We start from the raw sequence: 6663 nt of genomic DNA, 5'->3' as shown, positions 1-6663 counted from the left end.
AAAAAGGGGCATATGAAGAGGTTAGACACGTAAGAACACAATCTAGGATAATAGATTTAAATCAGAAAATTTATCAGAAATTAGACTAAAATTCAAGGGGACGAATTCTCCAGTTAAACCACAAAGAACATCAGAATGATTTTTCAAAACCCAGTAGGTTGTTTACAAGTGACATATCTACAACTTAGGCATGCAGAGAAGTAGAAAGGAAAGGGAAAAGTATTCACCATGTGAGCGCTAACCCATAGAAAGTCAGACACTGTATGCTAATAGGCAGAGTAGCAGAAAAGAAAAGTCACTGGAGGCTAGAAACACTTTGATGATAAAGGTTTATATTCACCAGAACAATGCAGCAATTCTGTATTCGTAATATGACACATTACAATATGTGATAACATAGTGAGGCCAAATAACATAGCCTCTGTAGAAATAAAGCAAAAATGCCAGCAACACAAGGAACAGTGGGTACATTCACAATCCTGCTACCAAGAAAAAATCCTCAACCCATGACATGCCCTCCGGAAGCCCCCAGAGCCCACTCAGATGTCAGGCAGCTTGTCCAAGCAGAAACACAGCCCTTACAGAATGAGCCCCTCTTCCCCAGTGTTACTGAGGAGAAAAACTAAATAAACCCTTCAATTTTACTTGCTCGTAGTTGGCTTAAAAAAAGCACTAATTTTAGCCAGGCATGGTGATGCCTGCCTGCTATCCCAGCAATTTCCATCTCAGTGGATATAGGAGAATCTTGAGTTTAAGGCCAGCCCAAGCAAAGTTAGCAAGACCCTATGTCATAACAAAATACAAATAAAAGGGCTGAGGGCATAGCTCAAGTGGTACAGTGCTTGCCTAGCATGCACAAGGCTCTGGGTTCAACCCCCAGCACTGCAAACAAACAAACAAACAAATGAATAAATAGTCATTAATCCTGGAGGGCACCCAGCTGGGCAATACATTATTCATCTCCTAGCTTTGCTGCAGACAACACTTCTGCCTTGTGGGTTGTGATAACAGTTACCTAGGTTACTTTTTATTGTTTGTTTATTATTATTATTTAAAGCCTACAGCACCCAGTATTCCAGCCAGTCTCCCATCCAAGTACTAGCCAGGCCCAACTCTGCTTAGCTTCTGAGATCAGATGAGATCGGGCACGTGTAAGGTGGTATGGCCATAGATGTCTAGGTTATTTTTTAGGGTCTCGAGGGCTTCTTTTGCTGACATGCTGGCTCTTCACTTTGCCCTCTGCAGATGTCTGAAGGGTGACCAAGACATCTCAGCGTCTCTGTTTTCATAGCATGTCTGTTTGCTTTGCTGCCTCAACCTTTGAGTGAGACTCCACTCGGCACTGCCTGGGGACATGGTGATCATTTGGGAAATGTCTTGTCCAAGAAAATAGCACAGGATGAACTTGGCCCTCTGCCTGTTGGAGCTGGTGTGCGTTTCTTCTAATCCACAGCAGCACATCACCTGCAGCTCCCCAGCCTCATCATCAGGGCCAGGCCACTCCCCGAAGCCCTGTATTTGTGCAAGAAACCTGGCACAAAACAGCAGGAGGGGCTCAGCAGTTCCTGGGTTCAGTCCCTGCCTGGCAGCAGCAAACCTCAAGACCAGGGTGCTTCTGCACAATAGGGAATCTTTTGAAACTGCTGTGGAAACTTACCAACCTTAGCCTCCATCCTCCCCTAGAAAAATCAGGAAAAGCTCAGCCCTTCGTTTTTTCATCAGGCAGCTGGTCCCCTCTTGTTCGGTGCAGGCTCCCGTGTTTATGGCATTTGGCTCCGTGTCATTTCTGGTGTTCCTTGGCCAAAACATTCCATTTTCACGATCCAGCCCACTGCCACTTGGCTGCGATGCATACAGTAAGCAGGATGTGAATGTGGATGCAGACAGCAGGAAATACACAGTGGACACCCTTGACCTAACTGGCACACAAGGAAACCTGCACACGGCTGCAGGATGTGTTATTTTCAAGCATGTGTGAAACAATTTTCTAAAAATTGGCCATATTTTAGCCATAAAAGAAGTCTTCATAAACTTCAAAGGAGTGAAGTCACACATAAAAACCTGACCTAGGTAATTAAGTTAACAAAAAATCAGTCAACAAAAAAGATAACTATGAATTTAGACATGTTCATCCAAGCCGTCTGCAGCCCAAGGAAAAAAGCATCATACAAGTTAGAAAATATTTTGACTTGAACGAAAATAAAAGCAAGGCTCCTTTCAAACACGAGAGGCAGTTACCCAGTGTTTGAACTCTGAATTCGTGGTTATTAAGAAATAACCAAGGCTGAAAAATTGATAAGCTAAGCATCTGATTAAAAAAAATAAAAGACAAAAATACCCAAAGGAAATAAAAGGGGGAATAATAAAGACGAGCTTGTAAATTAATGAAATAGGAAAGAAAAGTGTGAGAAAATGAATGACATCAGAAACTGGGTTTTGAGGGACAAGGCAGTTTCTCTGGAGACAGAAGGTGCCTCAGGCACGTCTCCATTACAGCCAGGTGGAGCCCAGGGCTCAAGACAAAGGTTTCCAGCAGCTGCAAGGCTTGGATCCCCCTCCACACACACGCGCGCACACACACCTGGCAGGTGCTCATGTGCTGCTAGGAGGACACTGAGCGGTGGAATCCCAGCCCTAGGTTGAGAAAGAGGAGGACGACTGCTTTCCCAGTGTCACATGGTCCAAGCCCAGTGGCCCAGGGGTTGAGGGTCTCTGTCCTGGAATCTGATGTCCATGTGGGTGAGACCTTTGTGCTTTCCAGTGAGCAGCAGACGGCTGACCCATCCATGATGGCTGACCGTTCCCTTCTCTGCATTTCCCCCTATGCCCAGCTTCAGCAGGTAGGCACACTGTGCGCGTCCCTGGCCATTCTCCCTTGTTTGTGTGCCCGATGTCTAGAGAGAGAGAGAGAGAGAGAGAGAGGGGAAAGGTTGGGTGGCCACCTGCCAGGTTGCTCGGGACTGAACCTGTGAGCCTTACCTTAGAGGACGAAAGAGGCTGCAGATGTGAGGAGGGAAGTTGTTGTCTATCGTTTGCTGGGCCCTTAGAAGAGGGAAGCGAGGCGGGTTAGGCAGTGGGAGGGAAGAGGCTACAGGCTAAGGAACCCAGGTAACTACGAGAAACTGGAAAGCAAAGACAGATTTTTCCCTATGACCTTGCTGCCACCTGGATTCAGTTTGGTGTGACCCATTTTGGTCTGGACTTGAGTGTCCCCGGCCCAAGATGCTCTGGGAGGTTGTGGAGCCTTTAAGGGGAGGGGCCCAGTGGGAGTCTCAGGTCACTGGGGACATGTCCTAGAAGGGGACTGTGGAACACCACTCCCTTTCTCTTTCTGTCTGCTTGCTTCCAGGCCATAGGCGAGTGCCTGTGTTCCACCCCGTGCTCCAGGGATGATGCACTGCCTCACCACAGCCCCACAAGCTGTACAGCCCACGGCCATGGACTGAAACCTCTGAATCCATGAACCAAAGTAAACCTTGCCTCTTTTATGTGATTACCCCAGGTATTTTGTTACAGTAGCAGATACAGACCCAAGTACAAATTTGTGTTGCTTTAAGCCACCAAATTTGTGACAAGTTGTTACTAACAGCCATAGGAAATTAAACAGAGGCTACTGTGAAAGAAATGATAGGATCTGTTACGACATTTTATACAAAAGGAATACATTTAAAAAAAATACAATGTTCAGAAATTGGCACAAAAGGGAAAATCTATATACTCCAGGTGGCCTCACAGAGAATTCTGACCCACATTTAAGGAAAGACACCCCTCCCCTTCACAGACTCTTCTAGAGAAAAGAGAAAGGGAAGGTTATCTAACTCACTTTATAAGGCAATTTGATTTGCTAGAGAAAGAGAAGAGGACAAAACAAGAAAAAAAAAAAAAAGGCAACTCACTCCTAAGCTGGGCACAGTGGCTCATACCTGTAATCCTAGTTAGTCGGGAGGCTGAGATCAGCAGGATTGTGGTTCCAGGCCAGCCTGGGCAAAAAAAGTTTGCAAGACCCCATCTCAATGGAAAAAACTTGGTTGTGGTGGTCCTTACCTGTCATCCCAGCTATGATGGGAAGCCTAAAATAGAAGGGTTGTAGTCCAGGGTGGCCTGGACAAAAAGCAAGACCCTAACTCCTCCATAACCAGAGCATAAGCGTTTTGGGGTGTGGCTCAAGTCCTAGATCATCTGCCTAACAATGCAAACCCCAGTACCGAAAAGCAAACAAAAACTCGCCCTAAACATAGGTACAAAGATTGTAAATGAACTATTTTAAAAGCAAACAAACCACAAACTAGAAGAAAACCCTATAAACTCAAATGTCATTTATCACCTTGATGATAAATTGCATGACCACTTCAATAGATTAGAGGAAAAACATTTGATAAAGTTCAAAATTCATTCATGAAAAGCACTCTCAGAAAACGAGGCATGTAAAGAAGATTCCTGAACATGATGAAGGATAGCTACAAAAAAAAAAATAAATAAACTATAGGTCTCCCTCCCTCCCTCCCTCCTTCTGCCTGTGTGTGTGTCTCCCTCGCCAGATGCTCCCAGGGCTAGTGGATGGGTGACAGCCCCTGTTGTCCAGGTCATTCCAGCTCCAGCTCCCCGCTGTCTTGGAGAACACTCCAAAGCCAAGGGCGTGCAGTGCTGGATAAGAACTTGGGATTCGTCCCTTTGGTGGCTTTAAAAATAGAGCAGCCATTATGCAGGCACGGTGTTAATAGCAGGGCTAGCATAATACGGTAAGTGGTTCAGAGGCTGCGCCTTTGGGCTCCAGGTCCCTGGGTGGGAACCTGGCAGGAGTCAAACCACTGTGGCAAGGCGATCCTTAAGCGAGGCCACAGGCTTGGCTGGAGAAGAGCAGAGGTCCCTGGGGTGGAGGAGGACACGAGGGGAGGGGGACGCCAGGAGGACATGGCTAGTGCCAGGACCATGCATTCATCACTGCGCACACACAGTTCCACCCGCCAGGGACCTGCGGCGGCGGGCAGGAGATAAATGAAAAATCTGCATATAATTAAGGTAATGACAGTCCTCCGGCCCCCCCAGAGCTCAATCTGCAGAGGCAGCGCTTCAATTCGGGTCTGTTTATCCCTCGTGGAGGCCTGTCACACCGAGATAACGGAGGGGCAGGTGTGGGCCCTGAAGGGCGATCCATCTTGGAGCCCATCTGATGGCACAGGAAAAATGACAGCCCTGAGGACACCCCTCTCCCCCCGCCCCCCGTGCTTGCCAGGAATCTCTGGAGTCCTGCTGGGCTGTGAAATTGCAGGACCCCAACTAATCACCCCCCAAACAGGAGCCCAGGTGTAGGGGTCCTGCTGCCTCCTGGATCTCCCAGCTGCTGTCCCACCTTGGAGAGAACAAAGCTTTGTCTCTGCAGATCATCAATGGCAGAGAGAGCTCTCTGGGGCTCATGGCCATAAAGAGCCCTGGTTCTGGCCTTTTCAAACACTTGCTCCCCCATCTCCCTCGCCATTAGGACGGTCTGGGGCACGGTTCTAGTCACAAGTTGTGAACAAAAGCCACTGGGGATGGCTTCTGGAAAGCTTGGCGAAACCGCCTGAGCCATAGCCATTTTCCTTTTTTGACCTTTGTGTACTTCTCGCTGCCTGGAATGCAGGGGCCATTGTCTTATCCCAGCAACCATTTTGTGACCATGAGGATTACAGTCACACACTGAGGAGGACAGAATGGAAGGGCAGAAGGAGGCTGGGCACTGACAAAACTGTTGCACCCAGCCAGCTGACCCCAACCTGTGGGTCAACCTGTGGCCTTTTCCTTGAGGCAAGCCATTACTAGTCTACATTACCTAGCGGGCTAGTAGAGTGGGATGTTGACTTTCTCTGGGGCACGGGCAAGATGTCTGCCTGGAGATGGTGGTGTGGGAGTTAGTGGCAGACCTGCCCTGCTGTGGATGAGGTCCCTGGGGTGAGAAGAGAGCGGGGAGGGAGCCCAGGACATGGGCATCAGGAATGGAAGGTGGAGGAGGCAGAGCCTCCAGAGAGTGAGGGGGATGAGGGAGAACTTGGAGGTTGAGCTGTCACAGAAACCAAGGGGCCCCTGCTTCCCCTGCTGCTCCTGGCACCCCCTCCTGGGGTCTCCACAGGGGTTTTGCCTGCAACAGCCCCAAGGGGACCCATGCTCCCCTCAGACCTCTGCTGCCTGCCATGCTCCTTCGTCACTCTCTCACACAGACTCTTCTTGATGACACCCGCCCTCCCCAGCCTTGCTGTGCCTGATGACAGATGGCTTCCCCAAATCGTCACGTTATTCCTTTGTAAAAGCCCCCAGTGCCCTAACCACTGCCCTGTGTCCACGCCCAACCTCCTTAGCACGGACTGCAAGACCTTTTACCATTGGCTCCTGCTTTCCTCCCCTCCTGTCCTGGCCAACACCGCGGGCACTTCAGACGATTCTGCTACCTAAGTTCTTCTTGGGTTCTGGGGCTGCGCTACTCTCTCTTCCCAGGATGCTTTCTCTGGTCCTGGTGGGGAGTTTCTGCTCACCCCTTGGGAGTCCCAGCCAGCTCTTCCTCAAGGCCTGGCTTCCAGGACTGGAATCTGTGTCACTTTCCCCTTCATTCCTCTGGCACTTTTGCTTGAACCCAGGGAGTTAAGGACCTCGGCACATTGTACCTTGACCACATTCCTGAATGGAATGTGT

The 6663-nt window shown here is 49.0% G+C and overlaps 1 pseudogene; it reads right to left on the bottom strand.

The window, feature by feature from the left end:
• Positions 1 to 1055: 1055 nt before the first annotated feature.
• Positions 1056 to 1173, bottom strand: LOC141426045 (5S ribosomal RNA; annotated as a pseudogene).
• Between the last annotated feature and the right edge of the window lie 5490 nt (positions 1174 to 6663).

Source organism: Castor canadensis, chromosome 8, assembly GCF_047511655.1.
Source record: "Castor canadensis chromosome 8, mCasCan1.hap1v2, whole genome shotgun sequence".
Classification (NCBI taxonomy): Eukaryota; Metazoa; Chordata; class Mammalia; order Rodentia; family Castoridae; genus Castor; species Castor canadensis.
The sequence above is the reverse complement of the archived record's forward strand: the minus strand, read 5'-3'. Positions and strand labels throughout refer to the sequence as shown.